We start from the raw sequence: 19,604 nt of genomic DNA on the forward strand, positions 1-19,604 counted from the left end.
TAAATAATTTGTTAAAACAGTCATTAAAAAATACACAACGAGGGGCCGGCGTCGTGGCACAGTAGATTAATCCTCCACCTGTGGCGCTGGCATCCCATATGGGTGCCAGTTCTAGTCCCGGCTGCTCCGCTTCCAATCCAGCTCTCTGCTGTGGCCTAGGAAAGCAGTGGAAGATGGCTCAAGTCCTTGGGCCCCTGCACCCACATGGGAGATTGGGAGGAGGCACATGGCTCCTGGCTTCAGATTGGCGCAGCTCCAGACATTGTGGCCATTTGGGGAGTGAACCAATGGAAGGAAGACCTTTCTGTCTGTCTCACTGTTTGTAACTCTACCTCTCGAATAAATAAATAAAATCTTAAAAAAAAAAAATACACAACATCTGTCCTAGCTCGGTTCTGTTAGGTTTGACTAAGGTCCTTGTACTATATTACGGTTCTCACTTGCTGTGGTGTGGAGGTCATTATTTTGCTAACCAGTCCTGCACAGGTAATTTCAAAGTCAAAATATTTTCTTAGTTAATTTGGGCCAATTGAGAACTTTAGCACTTGCCTTGTTATATATTTGTCTAAAACCATCAGTTTGCAAGAGTTGGCCGTACTTTGGAGCCAGTTGGAGAGATTTTTTACAAACAGGCCTGGGTCTCACCTCCCAGAGACTCCTGATGAATTGGCCTGGGGTGCACCTGCAGGTGATCCTGATGTTAGGATCACTGCTCCGAACTGTCTACTGTTGCTGTTTATTTCTCAACAATGTTGCAGTGGATTCATTTCTGAGAGGAGCAGTGTGGTGGGGGCAAGAGGCACGGAGTCACCACACAGACCCCGGGAGTCGGGTGAAAGCAGGCTTGAGGCGAGCAGCCCGCAGACTCATTTATTACAGTTGGAACCACATCTTATATAGCCAAGACCAGCCAATCTGGTCAAGGGGCGGTCTATGCCCCAACCAATCACAGCCTGTTGCCAGGCAGTTTCCAAAGCCAGGTGGGTTTCAAAGCCATTCCTGAGTAACTGACGCTTGCTTGCCAGTGGCCACCTTGGCATGGCCTTCTCATTCCACCACAGTCTACTAGTCCAGACCTTAATTTTTCCAAGATCCTTCTGACAACCGCTGGGCAAATGACTTTATTATTTCTCACTGAAAAAGGATTATGCTTTAATTATTATGTAGTTTCTTTTTCAGAACTATTAAAATGCAGGCAATTATATCAAATTCTTTTCCATCATGATCACTAAAAGATAACTTTTGACAGTTTGAATTTAAAAAAAAAATCTTTTCAAATCTCTCATGTCCCAAAAAAGCCTCCTGCAGGGGAAGGCTTTGGCCAGGTGATGAAGTGGCTGGCTGGGACACCATACTGGAGTGCCTGGGTGGAGAATCAGCTCTGCCTTCCAATTCCAGCTTCTGCCAGCGCAGATCCTGGGGTGCAGTGGTGGGGTTCCTGCTACCTATGTGGGGAACCTGGCTTCAGCCTTGGCCCAGTTCCTACTCTTGCAGGCATTTGGGGAGCAAACCAAAGGATGGAAAATCCCTCCCTCCCTTTCTCTCATTCTCGAAAAAGTCTTCAGAACAGCACTTTTTTTTTTTTTTTTTGACAGGCAGAGTGGACAGTGAGAGAGAAAAAAGTCTTCAGAACAGCACTTTTTTTTTTTTTTTTTTACAGGCAGAGTGGACAGTGAGAGAGAGAGACAGAGAGAAAGGTCTTCCTTTGCCGTTGGTTCACTCCCCATTGGCCGCTGCAGCCCGTGCGCTGCAGCCCACCCACCGCGCTGCGGCTGGCGCATCACACTGATCCGAAGGCAGGAGCCAGGTGCTTCTCCTGGTCTCCCATGCGGGTGCAGGGCCCAAGGATTTGAGCCATCCTCCACTGCACTCCCTGGCCACAGCAGAGAGCTGGCCTGGAAGAGGAGCAACTGGGACAGAATCCGGCGCCCCAACCAGGACTAGAACCCGGGGTGCCGGCGCCGCAGGCCAAGGATTAGCCTATTGAGCCACGACGCCAGCCAGTACAGCACATATTAAGTTAAGATACTCAGTTAATAACCTGAGTCATAGTATGTGGTACAATCACTACACTTGTCCAATCACTACTTTTGTCCTTTGAAAAAAAATTCTTTTAAATACTTAAAAAGTAATTTGATCTAAGTTACTATTTAGGTTGGGTATATTTCAAGAATTGACATTTACCTTTGGTTCACAAGAAGGAAAGTTAAGGCAGAGTAGCAACTTGGGTGTTCTGGGTGAGCAGGTGTAACAGGGCTGTCACCCCACACCTCCACTCAGCCTTGCTGTGTGCAGTGCTGGGCCAGGTCTTGTGTCTTCTGTGTCTCCCGGGAGACACCCTTGCACCCCAGTGTCCAATCAGACTGGGCGCTGTGGGGCAGCTGTTGGGCACGGTGGTTAAGATGCCCCCGGGGATGCCTGCATCCCCCTGGGAGAGTGCCCATGTCTGAGTCCCTGCCCCATTTCCCATTCCAGCTTCCTGCTAATGTGCACCCTGGGAAGCAGCAGGCAATGGCTCAAATACTTGGGTCCCTGACCCAATGAAGTCCTGGGCTCCCAGTTTCAGCCAGAGCTGGGCCAGGTGTTGGGGAGTGAATCAGCAGATAGAAGAGCCCTCTCTCTTTCACTCTTTCAAATAAATCAAAATAAAAAGAAAAGGCTTGGGGCAGGCCTTGCAGCACAGTGAATTAAAGCTCCACAAGTCCCGGCTGCTCCGCGCTTCTGACCCAGCTTCCTGGGGGGCAGCAAACCACGGCCAGAATGGTTTCTGCCACCCCCGGGGGAAACCGGATGGAATTTGCATCTGGCTGTGTGGGCATCCGGGGAGTGAACCGGCAGACAGAAGAGCTCTGGAGCTGTGCCTTTCACATACATAAATACTAAGTAAACACTGGAGCCTTTCCCTCCACTAGGAACCACTCTACCCATCTCCGCACCGTCAGTTTCTCACAGGGTGTGTGCTTTAAGGTTTAGGGGCTGTGTCCACTGAGCTTTGTCAAGGCGACGCTGCAGGTGCCTGGCCCTCCCTCTGGTGCTGGCTGCATTAGTGAAGGGCAGGCCTGCAGGTGTGCGCTAACTGCGCTGTTCACAGGAGGACAGCACAGCAGAGGGCGGTTGGCTGAAGAGATCCGGGGCTGCTACAGAAGTGCCCAGGAAGGACGCATGGAAGCCAGGAGACAGCGGTGGCTCACAGGTGGCCAAGCATTCAGACTCCTCCTTCCTCCCAGGAGGGTGGCAGGTGGCAGGGCTATGAAGAGGGCCAGGCATGGGGCTGGTGCTGGGGAACTGCTGTTATCACCAGCATTTCACCACGGGGAAGCGGGTGCGGGGGTTCCATCTGGTGTTGAAGCCTCGGGTCCCCCTCACTCCTGAGCCCACACTGTGCCAGTCAGACAGGCACAGGGCTGTGGGAAGCCGGAGATCTTGCGCAGTTTCCAGTCCAGAGATCTCTCTTAGCCAGGTTAGTTCTTCCTGTCAGGGAAATGCAGATTATGGAAAAACTAGGGATGGATGTCAAAATATTTTTGCACCAAAATAAATGTGTTGTATAGCTCCATTTTCCATGAACTTTAAAAATGTTATTTATTTATTTATTTGAGACACACACACAGAGGGAAAGAGAGAAAGATGGCTTTCTTACTGTTTCACTCCACACTGGCCAAGGCCGAATCCAGAAGCTCAATCCAGGTCTCCACATGGATGCCTGGGACCCAACCACTTGAGCCATCACTGCTGCCCTCCAGGTGTCCATTATCAGGAAGCTGGAATCAGGAGCGGAGCCAGGGGTTGAACCCAGGCACTTCACTGTGAGGGGCCAGCAACTTAACCAGCATCTTAACCACTAGATCAAATGCCTGTACCGACTCAAGCTTTCTGAAGTAGCTCACAGACTGATTCTTGATTTGGAATTTGTCAAATCACCAATCTACTGACTGGAAATGTATTTTCAGTAAGAACATACATTTTTCATATAAGCGACAATTTTCATTTTCAGTTTTCCCAGATTGGTCATTGTGCACCAACTCCTCATGGTGTGGGACCAAGGGGTCAGCCTTATCCTTTCTGTCTCAGCCTGCGTGGGCCCTCAGCTTTGCCTGGCTGCCCACAAGGCTCATTCTCTCTGTGAGTGGCCAGAGAACACGATGTCACTGTCAGCACCTCTCCCGTGCCCCCAGTTCAAGGTTGGAAAACTGTGCTGTGTAGGGTCAGAGAGGAAGTATTTCAGGCTGTAGCACAAACGCAAGCATTCATAGTGTGTTCATGAATGAGCACGGCTGTGCTACCATGAAACAGTTCTTTCTGGTCATGGATGTTTGAATGTTATGATGTCATGGAATATTCTGTTGATTTTTTCACCTGACTGTTAAGCAATATAAAACCCATTAGTTCTGGGGTTTACAAACACAACAGGGGAGCTGGTTTATTATGGGGTTGTAGTAAATTTGCCCCCAAATCTTTACCATGTTTTTTAGATTTGTATTAGTTAATTTGAGAGGTAGAGGGAGCCAGGCAGGTAGACGTAGGGAGACAGCTCCCATACAGAGTACAGAGACAGCTGGTTCACACTCCAACTACCCACAGTGGCCAGAGCTGGTCCCAGTACTTGTGCCATCACCACTGCCTGTCAGGCTCTGCATTGGCGGGAGGCTGCAGCCAGGACCTGGAGCCCACGAATGAACCCAGGTACTCGGGTGTGGGACGCAGGCGTCTTCCTAATGCCTGATCCGGGAAGACAGGGAGAAGCAGCTGAGACCGTGAGGGGGGCTGCAGAACCAACATGTCCCAGTAGAGTGTCACTGCAGTTCGCATCAGTCTGTTTTCTTAGGGTCTGACGTTTCATTATGCAAATGATGGCTTTATGAAAAAATGTTGATCAGAGGAGACCGAGGCCAGTGGTCTACAAACTTGACCCTTAATCGATATCGTGCCCATTGAAATCCCCTGCTGAGAGACCAAATAAACAAGTTGAGGGCAGCCAACTCATATGGGACAATGACTCTGACCCACACCACAGCCACTGCAGCCACTGGCCAAGAACAGGCAGGACCTGGTGAACAGCTGGCAGCTTGGAAGGGGATGAAGTCGGGGAGCAGCAGTAGCTTTGTGTGGACACAGCAGGAAGGTGCCATCGTGACCCAGGAAGGGGATTCTCATTGTGGGGAGGGGGAGGGGAAGGGGTGGGGATGTCTCTGCATTTTTTTTTTAAAGACTCATTCATTATTTGTAAGGCAGAGTTGCAGAGAGAGAGAGAGAGAGAGAGAGAGAGAGAGAGAGAGAGAGGAGGAATGGAGGGAAGGAGAGATAGACCTTCAATCTGCTGGTTCACTCTCCAGATGGCCACAATGGCCAGGGCTGGGCCAGGCTGAAGCCGGGAGCCAGGAGCTTCCTCCAGGTCTCCCAGGTGGGTGGCAGGGGCCTAAGCACCTGGACCATCCTCTACTGCTTTTCCAGGTGCACCAGGAGGGAGCTGGACTAAAAGTGGAGCAGCTGGGTCTGAAACCAGCACCCATATGGGATGCCTGCGCCCCAGGCAGCAGCTTTACCTGCTACACCACAGCTCCCACCCCAGGCAGGGGATTCTTAACAGACCCTGAAGCTGCCGGTGCCTCACTCTTGACTTCCCAGCCTACAGAACTGTGAGAAATAAATTTCCATTATTTACAAGCCACTCAGTTTATGGAAGCTTCTTACAACAGCATAAATGGACCAACCGGTGGCTAACTCCATTGCTGCAGCAAACTCTGCATGAATGGCCTTTGCATGTTCTCATCTGAGTGGTTTTCATTTGCTGCCACACTGCTATTGCCTGCTTTCCATAGATTACTAATAAGATCATCCTCAAACTGTGTGAAAATAGAGGATGTGCTATCCGTTTTTCAGGGAAGAAAACAGTTGCTGTTTTCATGCTAAATTCAGCTCAGGAAGAGAAGGTGAAGTTGTGTCCAATTTCTTCTGTTAAGAAGACAAGGATGCATGTGAAGGCTTATTTGGGAAGTGTTTAAATGATGAGTTTCTATTTTTTAGTGATAAAGAAGGTAAGATTCAGTTATCTAGAAAATTCTCTCTGGTGGAAGACTATAGTGGCAACCACTTCTGTACTACTATGTTCAACCAACGTTAGCAACATTAATGGGGATGAGTGATTAGGGGTAGCTCAGTCATTTAGCTGGTACTTCATTTTTCTCCTGTTGATATCAACAGAGCCTTATGTCAATGGCACTAAGCGAGTGGAAAGTTAATCCAGTTGCGGTGTTTGGGCATGGACCTTGAGAAAGTGACTGTCTTGGATCACTAGGATGGAGCCCCATGATTAAATCCTGGTGGTTTTATAAGTGACCACTTGTACATAAACAGACACGTATGTAACCTCTCTTTTGTCACGTGACACTGCACTGCCTTGGGACTGCCAGCGAGAATACCATCAGGAGAGGCTGAACCAATAGCACCCACTTGATCTTGGCCTGTGAGCCTCCAGAACTGTGCGCCAAAGCACAGAAACACAGCTCTTTCCTTTACAGAGTTACACTGTGTCAGGTATTCATTATATAATGAAGAAGAGTTGATTAATACAGAAAGGTGATACTAGGATTAGGGCTGTAAGGATAGCCATACCTGAAGACATCGAAGTGCCTTTGAAATTGGTTAACAGGAAGAATCTGGAAGTTTGGAAGAACAGGCTGGAGAAAACCTAGAATTCTATCATCAGAGCATCTTGGGCAGTTACAGTGAGGACTTAGACTACCAGAATGCTGATAGACAGGTAGATGGTGAAAAGCACGCTGTTGAGGTTTTGGATGAAAATGAGGATTCTGTTGGGGTCTGTACTAGAGGGCGCTCTTGTCACGTTGAGCACAAACCTGACTTTGCCCTGTCCATGACCTAAGAATTCATGGAAAGCCAGGCTTAAAGGTGATACACCACTTATTTGGCAGAAATTTCAAAATAGCACAGCATTTGAGCTACAGCTTGAGCATGAGTGTTACTGGCCACCTTTCGTTAGCTCCACACTGAAAATCAGGAGAAAAAAGTTGTAGGGTGGAAGGATTTGGACAACTCACAGCCTGAGCAGAGAAGGAAAGAAGTGTTTGTTCTGGACAGTAAAGTAGAGTGGAGAAGCTGCTGGCTAAGGAGATTAGTGCAGGTTCAAGGGAACCATGTGCCAGGGGCAAGACAGTGGGGAAAGTGGCTGCCCAAAGGGCATCACAAGCCCAGAGGCCTGGAACGGCCGTAATATGCCAGGAGATCATGGAGCACTTTGCAAGAGTTCAGCCAAGATCACCTGTGGATGTGCTTCCCCGACCTTAGCTGGTGAAGCATTTGGGGCTGTAACCATGGGTTCGGTGCAAATGATGCTGTTGCCCATGTGATGCTGGTTTTGCATGATTTATGAAGCCATGGCAGCTGCTACCAGGATTTCAGAGGAAGTCCTAGGAGCAGGCAGAGCTGTACTGCAGAGTTGGAGCCCTGTGTCGAGCCCCTGATACGGTGATGCCTAGTGAAGCTATGGGAAAGAAGCCAGGGTGGATTCCCCAGGAAGGCAGAGGAATTCAGCAGTAAGCAACACTGACTTATAAAAGCCATTGACATTCGCATGCAGTCCCAGAGCAGGCACGTGGGCAGAGACCAACAGAACCATAGAGGAGGGCGCTATTGGGGCTCGACCACCACAGTGAGCCCAGGATGCTGGACACGGAGCCTTAGTATTTGATGTTCACCCTGCTGGGCTTCTGTCTTGTTTTGGGGTGACTTTTTTCCTTTCTATTTCTCTATTTCTCATTTTCTATTTGTGTCCTGCCATTGTATCTTGGAAGCAGGTAACATATTTTGGTTTTACAGGAACTAATGAATGAAAGAGTTTGTCCTGAGTCTCAAATGAGACCCTGGTCTTGGGATTTTTGATCTCGTGCTGGACAGAAGACTTTGGAACTACTAAGGATGGGAAGATTGTATGTGTATGTAAGGAGGATGTGAGTTTCAGGGAGCCATGGGGCAGGATGCTATAGTTTGACTATGACTTGACTCCAAAACTCATGCAGGATATCAAATCCCAAAGTTAGAAGTTAATGAGGGGCTGGCGCTGTGGCGTATCAGGTAAAGCTGCTGCCTGCAGTGCCAGCATCCTATATGGGTGCTGGTTCAAGTTCCAGCTGCTCTACTTCCAATCCAGCTCGCTGTTATGGCCTGGGAAAGCAATAGAAGATGGCCCAAGTCCTTGGGCCCCTACACCTGCATGGGAAGACCCAGAGGAAGCTCCTGGCTCTTGGTCTTGAATTGGCGCAGCTCAGGCCATTGCAGCCAATTGGGGAGTGAACCAGTGGATGAAAGACCTCTCTTTCTCTCTCTCTCTCTCTCTCTCTCTCTCCACCTCTCTTTCTCGCTCTGTGTAACTCTTTCAAATAAATTAATTAATTTAAAAAAAAAAAGTTAAGGGTACTGGAGCCGGCGCTGTGGTGCAGCAGGTAAAGTCACCGTCTGCAGTGCTGGCATCCTATGTGGATGCTAGTTCGAGTCCCAGCTGCTCCTCTTCTGATCCAGCTCTCTGCTATAGCCTGGGAAAGCAATAGAAGATGACCCAAGTGCTTGGGTCCCTGCACCCGCGTTGAGGACCCAGAGAAGGTTCCTGGTTCCTGCTTCGGATCAGCCCAGCTCTAGCTATAAGCTGCCATTTGGGGACTGAACCAATGAATGAAAGATCTCTCTCTCTCTCTCTCTCTTTCCCTCCTTCTCTCTATGTCTCCCTCTAACTCGGCCTTTCAAATAAATAAAATAACAAATCTTAAAAAAATCTTAAAAGAAGTTAATGGCACTAGGAGAGTGGAAGCTGAATCCAATTATGGTGTAGGAGGTGGGAGCTCATGAGAGGTCCTTGGGTCACTGAGTGTCCCTCAGAAGGTCATTCTTGTGAAAGCACTGTTAGAAAAGCATGACCTCACCACCTGATTGTTGCTCCACACATGCTCACTGTTGCCAACTAACATCAGATACCAAACCCACAGGGTTGCCCGATCTTGGACTTGACATTCCAAAGCTGTAATCTCAATAAGCCCATGTTTCCTTATAGTTTCCTCGGGTATTTCATTTCAGTGGTGAAAAGCTGAGTCATATACTTGCAACGCAGGTCCAGTGATGATTCATGCTTCATGAGAGAACGCAGCTCTTCAAGGTTCCCTTGGAGCCAAGTACTGACACTTGCGATTTTTTCATCCCTTTCATACAGCTCATCTATTAGATTTTTTATTTCTTGCAAGGTCTCTTCACTGGTGCACACCAAGTCCTTAAAGAGATGGCATATTTGGATGCATGAATACAAATTGCAACAAAATATAAACAGATTCTGAGTGGATCATGCCCCAAACAAAAATATTAGATATGCAAATAGGATCAGTTATGCCAATAAGGATGTGTGTAAAGTTGCTAATTCATAAAGTTCTGTAAGCGATCTCATAGAAACAGATTATCGAATGAAAAGATTCAATGCAATGCTCACTGGCCTCACCGTTTTAGCTGCAAGAGGCAGTGGGGAGTGGTGGCATAAAGAGCCAGCTCACCCTCAGAGCAGCATAAAACTGCAAAGGAGACTCGGCGTAAGAGAAAGAACTTGGGAGTCAGGTAGGCTCTGAGCTTTAAGTTCCCATAAGTTCAATGAAATGGATGTTCTTCCACTCAATTATTGTTTACAGCCCTTCTCTACATTCCCAGTAAACTAGGCTCTTTTTGTTTTTTACTTGTTAAACTTCTTATCTGGTTAAGTATTAAGTCTTTTCACTGCAATGTAAATTTAAGTTCTGTTACCTCAAAAATTAAAAAAAAAGAAAGGGATAAGGAATAGAGTGGGAGGAAGAGAAGTGGAGGGAGGGAAAGGAGAGGAAGGGAATATCATTGCATTCTTAGAACTGTGTCTGCAGGACCTGCACTGTGGCGCAGCAGGTAAAGCCGCTGCCTGCAGTGCCAGCATCCCATATGGGTGCCGGTTCTAGTCCCATCTGTTCCTCTTCCAGTCCAGCTCTCTGCTGAGGCCTGGGAAAGCAGTAGAAGATGGTCCAAGTCCTTGGGCTCCTGCACCTGCGTTGGGGGTCCGGAGGAAGCGCCTGGCTCCTGGCTTCAGATCGGCACAGCTCCAGCCCTTACAGTCATCTTGGGCAGTGAATCATCATCTCTCTCTCCCTCTCCTTCTCTCTGTGTGTAACTCTGACCTTCAAATAAATAAATAAATAAATCTTGAAAAAAAAGGAACTGTATCTACAAAGCACATTCAATCCTTTAAAAAGTAATTACAATAAATAACTAAATAAATCCCCACAAGTTCATTGAGTATCTAGTATAGGGAAATTGCTCATACTCTCTGAGCCCCAAATAGCTTCATCTCAAAGAAATCTCTCTTGAGGCCGGCACTGTGGCCCCATGGGTGCCGGTTCGGTCCCAGCTGCTCCACTTCAGATCCAGCTCTCTGCTGTGGCCTGGGAAATCACTGGAAGATGGGGGCCCTGCACCCATGTGGGAGACCTGGAAGAAGCTCCTGGCTCCTGGCTTCAGATCGGCACAGCTCCAGCCATTGTGGCCAACTGGGGAGTGAACCAGCGGATGAAAGACCTCTCTCTCTCTGCCTCTCCTCTCTCTGTATAACTCTGACCTTCAAATAAATAAATAAATCTTTAAAGAAAAGAAAAGAAAAGGAAATCTGTCTTATAAACATGATGATGGAGGGAGTTCAGAATCCACAACTTCATCCTAAAACAAAATGTGATTCCATTTGAGCTGGCCCAAAAGAAAAAAAAAAAGGAGGAAGAAAGAAAAAAGAAAAGTGTTTCCCTCTTTAACTGAGTGGCAGATAGGAAGACAGGTTCTCAAAGGATTAAAATTTCATAGGGGTCTTTGGAGCAAGGGACACATTTTCAGGTGCAATGGTCACACCAGCTCTGTCGTTCCTCTGAGATCCTGAACTCCCACTCTGGCGCACACGTGTGCACGTGCACACACACACAACCCACACACACATCATATAAGAGAACATTTTTTAAAATGCCATACTTATGGAGGCAGCACACAAAAATACTCACCTTAACCATGGTATGAAAGTCAGCCCACAAATCCATATAATATGCTAAAATAAGGATTAAAGAAATACCGTGATTACTGAAATACCCCGGATATTTCTATAAAACTGTCGATATTGGTCTTTATCTTTCAAAAATTCTTTAAAAGTTTCTGCTCCCAAAATAAAAGGACAACTAGATCGGACTTGTGCTCCCTCTGCAAACACACAGACAAGGGGGCGAAAGATGTGAAACCAATGTTTTCAGATGTTGGGGAGAGAGCAACACAGGACCGCGACACCTGAAAGAAGGGGACCAGGAGGGGAACCCCACTGTCTCCAGTTATCGCCGCTGGGGGGCCCTCTCCAGGCCACAGGGTGGACAATGGAGTCTTGCACCCAGACACAAACATCTGCATAGAGATTAGCAAATTGAACTCAGTAACAGATTTGTGCACATGGGTTTTATGGATATTCGGGATGCAATCGGTCACACTGACAGCATCTGGGGGGACTGCATCAAGTGTCTCAGCAGGCAGCAGAGGCCAGGCAAACGAGCACTGCACGCCTTAGGCACTGACCCCCAGAATGCACCTGGACACCCAGCCTGGGGGTAGGACCTCCCCACTGGCAGCCCTGTGCGTGTGTGGTCACAGCCTATTGCAGCGAAATCAAGTGCCTCTGGGTGACTCCACTGGGACAGGAAGCCTAAAAGCTTGCTCCCATGAGCCTCCACGCTCTCCCTCCATGGGTTTCCCTTTGTTGATTTCACCATAACCAAAACACCCGTGAGTACAACCTCTGTATCCTCTGTGCTTCCCAGCTCATCACCACACCTGAGGCTGGTCCTGGGACACCTGATACTACATTAAGGCTGCAAAATCTTGCTGAGAGAAATTTTAAAAGACCTCAATAAATGACAATAGTGAGGGCACTTTGAAAAGTTGAAGGAAAATGAATTAAATGATATTTATTTTGATGTGAAAAACTGAAATTCATACATAGCTTTTCACAAAGTGTATTTTTAGGAACTTTTTGAAGATCCTTCATATAATACGTTTTGAATTAGAAGATTTAAATTTGTTAAGATGGCAATTCTTCCAAAATTGATTTGTAGATTCAACACAAAACCAATTAACATCCCAGTAGGCCTGTGTGTGTGTGTGTGTGTGTGTGTGTAGATTAACAAGCTGATTCTAAAATTTATATGTAAATCAAAGTACTTGGAATATCTGAAACAATTTTTAAAAGATGCTCAAAGATATCAAAGTTAAATTACCTGATTTCCCAACTGTATATGAAGCTACAGTAATCAGGACTGTGTCATACTGGTATTAAGTTAAGACATTTACAATAAAATAACAGACTCAAAAAAAATGGTTTTCAGAATGTTGCAGGGGTAGTGGCAAAAAGAATAGTTTTGTCAAAAATGCTGTTGGCAGAGGGGGTCCGGTCAGGTTAAGCCACCACCTGCAGTGCTGGCATCCCATACAGGCACCGGTTCAAGTCCCAGTTGCTCTACTTCTGATCCAGCTCTGTGCTAATGCACCTAGGAAAGCAGTGGAAGATGGTCCAAGTGCTTGGGTCCCTGCACCCACATGGGAGACCTGGAAGAAGCACCTGGCTCCTGTCTTCAGCCTGGCCCAGCCCCAGCCATCGCTTCCACTTGAGGGGTTAACCAGCAGATGAAGGATCTCTCTCTCTCTCCTTCTCTGTCTCTGTCTCTGTTGCCTTTCAAATAAATAAATGAATATTTTTTAAAAATGCCGCTGGGAACAACTGAATATGCATAAGAGGAAACAATGAAGTTCAGCCCTTACCTCACACCATATGAAAAAGTTCATATGAAATAACCAGAGATCTAGTCATAAAAGCTAAAACTCAAAAAGTTACAGGGAAGCACCTTCAAAGCCTTGGAACAGGCAAAAATGTTTTAGGCAGAACACAGAAAGTACTGATCGTTTTTAAAAAAAATTTTTTGGGTCTGAGTGTTCCAGTAATTTTGCATCAGGGGTGGTTGCTGTGGTGTTGTGATATTTCCTGTCTTTTTTTTTTTTTTTTTTTTTTTGGCAGTCATACTCCTCAGCCATATTATACTTTCACTTGAGAGCTCATGTGCTCTTTTTTGTTTTTCAATGATTTATTTATTTATGTATTTGAGAGACAGAGTTACAGAGAGAGAAGGAGAGAGACAGAGAGAGAGGTCTTCCATGTGCTGGTTCACTCCCAAATGGCCAAAAGCCAAGAATCAGGAGCCAGGAGCTTCCTCCGGGTCTCCCAGGTGGTTGCAGAAACCCAAGGACTTGGGCCATCCTCTGCTGCTTTCCCAGGTGCGTTAGCAGGGAGCTGGATCAGAAGTGGAGCAGCTGGGACTGAAACTGGCACCCGAATGGGATGGCAACACTGCAGGCGACAGCTTAATCTGCTATGTCACAGAGCCAGCCCCAAGTATTGATCTTAAAAGACAAAATAAAGTACAGTTCACCCAAAGGAAAACTGTTTGCTCTCTGGGCCACCACTAAGGAAATGGAATGTCAAGCCTCAGTCTGAAAAGGGCCTATGTTCAGAACATGTGAAGATAACAGTAAGAACACAGCATGAACTAAGGAGCACCAGATTTGGAGAGCTCTGGCAGACTGTATTTTCTACAGAGCCCTAGGATACATGCATGTGCTTCAAAAAGTTTGTGGAAAATGAAATTGAAAGTTCATTTTGGTGCAAAAAGTTTTTGAAATCCATGTATGGTTTTTTCATAACATGCATTTCCATGAGTTTCATGAAAATCCTTTATACACATGGGTTTCAAAGATTTTTTGCACCAAAACAAACTTCCCTTTGAATCCCATTTTCCAGGCACTCTTTGAAGCACCCCATAGTGTATTACGTGTGCTCTTTCCCCAGCTCGCTGCTGACATCGCTCCCACTGAGTGCTCCTGTCTACACGCCCTCCCCTTGTACCTGGGCAGCTGCCTCGACTGTCAGAGCATTCGGGAAGCAGCAGTCTGACGTCTGAGGCTTGCCCATAAAAATGCCATGAACTTGCATTTTGTTCTCTTGGGATGCCTGCTTTTGGAACTCAGCAGGCCAAGCAGCTCCTGAGAGAGGCCGGGGAGAGCTGTTCCTTCCACAGCCCCCACGGGATGCAGCTCAGAGCCAGCATCACCTCCATGCACTTGAGAGAGTGGGTCTTCCAATGATTCCAGTTCCCAGCTGTGGAATTAGCCCCAGTCTCCCAGTCACCCCAGGTGACCCTATAGGAGCAGACACAAGTTGTCGCCACCAAACTTGGATCAAATTGTCAACTTGTGAGCACAGTAAATGATTTGTCTGAAGCCACCGTGTTTGTGGTATTTGTTACCCTGCAATAGACAACTGATTCCAGGAGCTTCACAAAGATATGGTAAACAACCAGCAAATAAAAAAAGAAAACCCAATGAAGGGGCCAACACTGGTATATCAGGTAAAGCTGCCGCCTTCAGTGCCAGCATCCCATATGGGCGCCAGTTCAAGTCCCGGCTGCTCCACTTCTGATCCAGCTCTCTGCCGTGGCTTGGGAAAGCAGTAGAGGATGGCCCAAGTCCTTGGGTCCCTGTACCCTCATGGGAGATCAGGAAGAAGCTCCTGGCTCCCGATCAGCACAGCTCTGGCTGTTTTGGCCAACTGGGGAGCAAATGGAACACTTCTCTCTCCCTCTCTCTCTCTCTGCCTCTCCTCTCCTTATAACTCTGGCTTTCAAATAAATAAATAAATCTTTAAAAAAAAAAAAAAAAAACAATGAAAATACAGTTGACCACATCATACATCAGAGAAATGCAAACAGAAACCACAATGAATTACCACTCCATTCTTATTTAAATAGTTAAAATGTTAGCACTCTTCATATGTTAAAAACCTTAAGTGTTGGTGAGGATATTAAACCATGAGAACTCTTCTACATTGCTAGTAGGATAAGAAACTATGTTGTACAACTATTTTGGTGAATTGCTTAGTATGATTACAAAGTTAATCATACGCAAACCATATAATCTTACACTAACCATATAACCCAGCAATTCTGCTCCTAGGTATTTACTCAAAAGAAATGAAAACATATCCACCAAAATGTTTGTAAACAAATATTCCCAATAGCTTCTCTTATAATAACTCCAAGTTGGAGATAATCCAAATGCCATTCAGCCAGAGAATGGATAAAGAAAATATGGTCTTTCCACACCATAGAACACTGCTGTGGAAAAGAACACTAACTGGCGACACAGGCACCAACACAGACGGATCTGCAAAAACGTTTTGCTGAGTGCATGAAGCTGGGCTGAGGAGCGTGCATACTCCATTACCTCTTTTATCTGATCATTAGGGGTCGACAGCAGATCAATGGTTTTCACGAACTAGAGGTGGGTGACGAGGAAATGGCCTGTGAAGGGACATGGGGTGAATTCTGCAATGACAAAAATGTTCTAGATCTTTCCGGTAACTGTAGTGGTTTAAGTGGTGTGTACATTTGTCAAATCTCATGGAGCTTAAAGTATGTGCATTTTATTGTGTGCAAGCCAATAAAATTGATTTAAGCAAAATAAAAATATGTGTAAAGAGTACCCATGGCTCATTACTTACTCTGCTGAACTATCAGTTGCCAGGAGAGGCTACTGGCGTTATGCCTGAGGGCTTCCTGTCCATTCCTCCATTTCTCTGTGCTCTCCTTCAGGTATGCAATATACTGGAAAGTAAAGACATGGGATTACTTTTAGCTGTTGAGTTGCTGTAGGTTAATGACCCACACAATCATTCAGCAAGCATGGATTTACTCCTCCTCTATGTTGTGTGCAGAGTTAACAGCAGTGAACACCCTTGTGTTCCGTGGAGGGAGATGGGAGTCACTGCTTCCCATTAAGCATCCAAAGAAGCATGGCAGTTTGAATATAAAAGGAAACCGAAAAATGTTCTGCCTGAGTGCAGACGTCCACAACAGAAATGCTCCTTTTGCAAAATGCATGCACAGGAGATTTCCTAAATCAGCGTCAGTTCATTCCCTATGCAACTCTCCTTTGAGGTAGGCAGTCTGGGTATTAAAGTTGTGACTTTCTCTCTTGACCACCCTATGCTCAGAAACTCAAGACTTAAGAATGGGCTGTGGGGGCCGGCGCCATGACACATTAGGTTAATCCTCCGCCTGTGGCGCCGGCATCCCATATGGGTGCCGGTTCAAGTCCCAGCTGCTCCTCTTCTAATCCAGCTCTCTGCTATGGCTTGGGAAAGCAGTGGAAGATGGCCCAAGTCCTTGGGCCCCTACACCCACGTGGGAGACCAGGAAGAAGCTCCTGGCTCTGGCTTCAGATCAGCGCAGCTCTGGCTGTTGTGACCATCTGGGGAGTGAACCAACGGAAGGAAGACCTTTCTCTCTGTCTCTTCCTCTCACTGTTTGTAACTCTACCTCTCAAATAAATAATTAAATATTAAATAATATTTAATAATCAAATAAATAATTAAATATTAAAACAAAAAAAGAATGGGTTTTGGTCATGGCTTTAACATTGGCCCAATCTCAAGAGAGAAATAGTCAAGCACTCTAAACCATGGACAAAAATATTAGAAAGAACATTTGGTGCCATAGAACAAGCAGACATGAGACTGTTGCATAGGACTTGTTCTAGGCGTGGATGACAGGATCCACCTGTGTAAACTTGAGTTTCTGCATGACCTGCTTCTCTGGTTTCACAGTAAAGTACACTGACAGCCACCACAAGCCAAGTCCAGGCATCATTCTTGCCGTTCTTCAAACTCCACATAGTTGAGCTGGATTTCATGTCTCTCCCGTAACTCTCTGAATATCCTCTCCAAAACTCCCTTTTGTTCTCTTCTTCTGCAGCTCACTCCTTCCAAGTTGTCTTTCTCCCAGGCTCTGTTCACAGCTCACTGATCTCATTCGACACACTGCCCTTGAAAAGACACCTATCTCCCAGGTGTAAATCCTGCCTCTGTGCTATGGTACCCAACAAGATTTCTCCCATGAGCTCCTAACCTAGCATGGTCAGGTGGTCTTGCTCTGGGTGCTACACAGTGCCTTGTCCAGACTATTGCACTTAACATACTGAATTGCCATAATCCATTTATCTGTGCATCTCCTTGGCTGGATTACCAGCTCCCTAAGATCTAGACAGTATCATACTTAGCTCTGTATTCACTGAACCTTACCAGTACATAGGACTCAGGGCTTTTAAAGTGAAGGGAAGTGATCAACAGAGAGAGGGTTGGGTGACTGAGAGAGCAACATAGCACCCGGGGCAGTAGATGGCAAGGAATCCAAAAGAGAATGTTCAGCATCAGTCTTTCATCCAGGCCGCATTTGCTTCCTCATTGCCAACATTGCAAGAAAAATTCCAATTATTTTAACAAATAACTTCTGTCATCTTCTTAGGAAGACATTTGAATAGTCTACTACCTTGGGTGGGTGAAATTCCTTACAACTTTCTTCCAAGGAACAGAGAATTGATGATGAGCTGCATGTGTGAGAGTTATTGGTGGCTCTTTGGAGCACAATTACCCCTTCAAATTCATTAGTGACCATTATGGTATTTTAATTCTAACAAAAACCACGGGAAATTTGTGGGATAACTATTGATATTTGAAATATGAAAAAAAGAGGGATGAAGGAATGTTATCTTTTTTTCCATAACTTTTGTTTATTAATAAGAGGAAGAAAGGGAGAGGGAGAAGGGAAGGGGAAAGGGAAGGAGGAAGAGGAAGAAGGAGAAGAAGAGAGAGATACAGGAGAGAGGGGAGAGAGGGAGGGGGAGGGGGGGGGGCAGAGAGAGGGGAAAGAGGGAGAGAGAGAGAGGGGAGCTCTCCCATTCACTGATTCACTCCCAGACGCCAGGAAAGACTGGATTGATCCAGGCCAAAGCAAGATCCAAGAACTCAATCCAGGTCTCCCATTGGGTAATAGGAGCCCAATTACTTGAGCATCAACTGCTGCCAGGGAGTGGAGCTGGGAACTGAACCCAGAGACTCTGATGCAGGACACAGGTGCCCCACCTGGATGCCCTGTTGTGTCATTGGCCTAACCACCAGACGGGCTACCTCCCCTCATTGAGCTGTTACTATAAGACTGTTTCTTATTTTCTAGCTATCAAAACCTTTTTAAAATGTAAGGACCCAGCTTCCTCATCTATAAAAAGGACATAATATGCTATCCAAGTCGTAATATTATAAGAACATTATAAGTGAGACTGAATCATTTACATGCTGCAAAATATTTGTGGTAAATTGATATAGATCTTAACCTTGAGGTCTTTATGATTTATTGAAAAATTGATTAAAAACACATTTGTCTGTATATTCATCAAAAGAAGTCTCATTCACCCTGTGAATTAGGAGTTACTATGATTTAAGATGATAAAAATGAAACTCACGAGTTCAGTAATCCACCCAAAAGCAAAGAGTGTCACTGGCGAATGACAGGTCCTTCAAACTAGAGACTTCAATATAAACTCGCATTATTGTTTGATAACAAACTGTGAAAATCTATGCATTTAAATATATACATATATAACTATATTTTTTTTCTTTATTTAATAGGCAGAGTTAAACAGTGAGAGACAGAGACAGAGAGAAAGGTCTTCCTTCCATTGGGTCACCCCCCCAAAGTGGCTGCCATGGCTGGCGCTGCACCCATCCGAAGCCAGGAGCCAGGTGCTTCCTCCTGGTCTCCCATGCAGGTGCAGGGGCCCAAGCACTTGGGCCATCCTCCACTGCCCTCCCGGGCCACAGCAGAGAGCTGGCCTGGAAGAGGAGCAACCGGGACCAGAACCCAGTGCCCATATGAGATGCCGGCGCCGCAGGCGGAGGATTAACCAAGTGAGCCATGGCGCCCACCCTATATAACTATATTCTTTACATAGGTTAGTGTCACATAAATGTTTAATTATTTTGGGTGGGTTTTGTGGTGCAGTGGGTTACACTGACGCTTGGAATGCCTGCATATCAGAGTGCTGGTTCCAGTCCCGGTTATTACGCTCTCAAACCAGCTTCCTGCTAATGCATCCCGGGAGGCAGCAGACGATGGCTCCAGTGCTTGAGCCCCTGCACCCCCAGAGGAAGCCCAGATGGGTTTCTAGGCTAACTAACTCCAACCTGGCCCAGCTTCAGCTGTTGCAGGCACTTGGGAAGTGAGCCAGCCGATGGAAGATTCTCTCTCCCTCTCTGTCTCTCTCTCTCCTCTCTCTCTTTGCCTTTCAAGTAGATGAAAATAAATATGAACTTTAAAAAATTCTTAATTATTAAATACATTTTAAAACAGTAAAATGAATAAATCTTTAATGTAAGTAAGTAAAACAATCTTTTTGAGATTAAATTAAGACTTTATTTAGGTGTCAGATAAAACAAATTCCTTTGCTATAAAAAGAGTTACCATCAATACAAAACACTAATTTTAAAACAAGGGCATGGGGCTGGCGTTGTGGTGCAGCGGGTTAATGCCCTGCCCTGAAGTGCCGGCATCCCATATGGCCGCTGATTTGAGACCCAGCTGCTCTACTTCGATCCAGCTCTCTGCTATGGCCTGGGAAAGCAGTAGAAG

At 46.1% G+C, this 19,604-nt stretch overlaps 1 long non-coding RNA gene across 1 annotated transcript in view; it reads right to left on the bottom strand.

Moving 5' to 3' along the window:
• Positions 1-5,285: 5,285 nt before the first annotated feature.
• Positions 5,286-19,604, bottom strand: part of LOC127488638 (uncharacterized) — a 57,243-nt gene continuing 42,924 nt past the window's right edge. The window contains exons 2-4 of the long non-coding RNA XR_007916411.2: positions 15,644-15,746; positions 11,058-11,101; positions 5,286-10,193 (exon numbers count right to left, since the gene is read on the bottom strand). This is a non-coding gene — a long non-coding RNA (uncharacterized lncRNA). The remainder of the gene's footprint in view (positions 10,194-11,057; positions 11,102-15,643; positions 15,747-19,604) is intronic.

The sequence above is a fragment of the Oryctolagus cuniculus genome, chromosome 20 (assembly GCF_964237555.1).
Source record: "Oryctolagus cuniculus chromosome 20, mOryCun1.1, whole genome shotgun sequence".
Taxonomy (NCBI): domain Eukaryota; kingdom Metazoa; phylum Chordata; class Mammalia; order Lagomorpha; family Leporidae; genus Oryctolagus; species Oryctolagus cuniculus.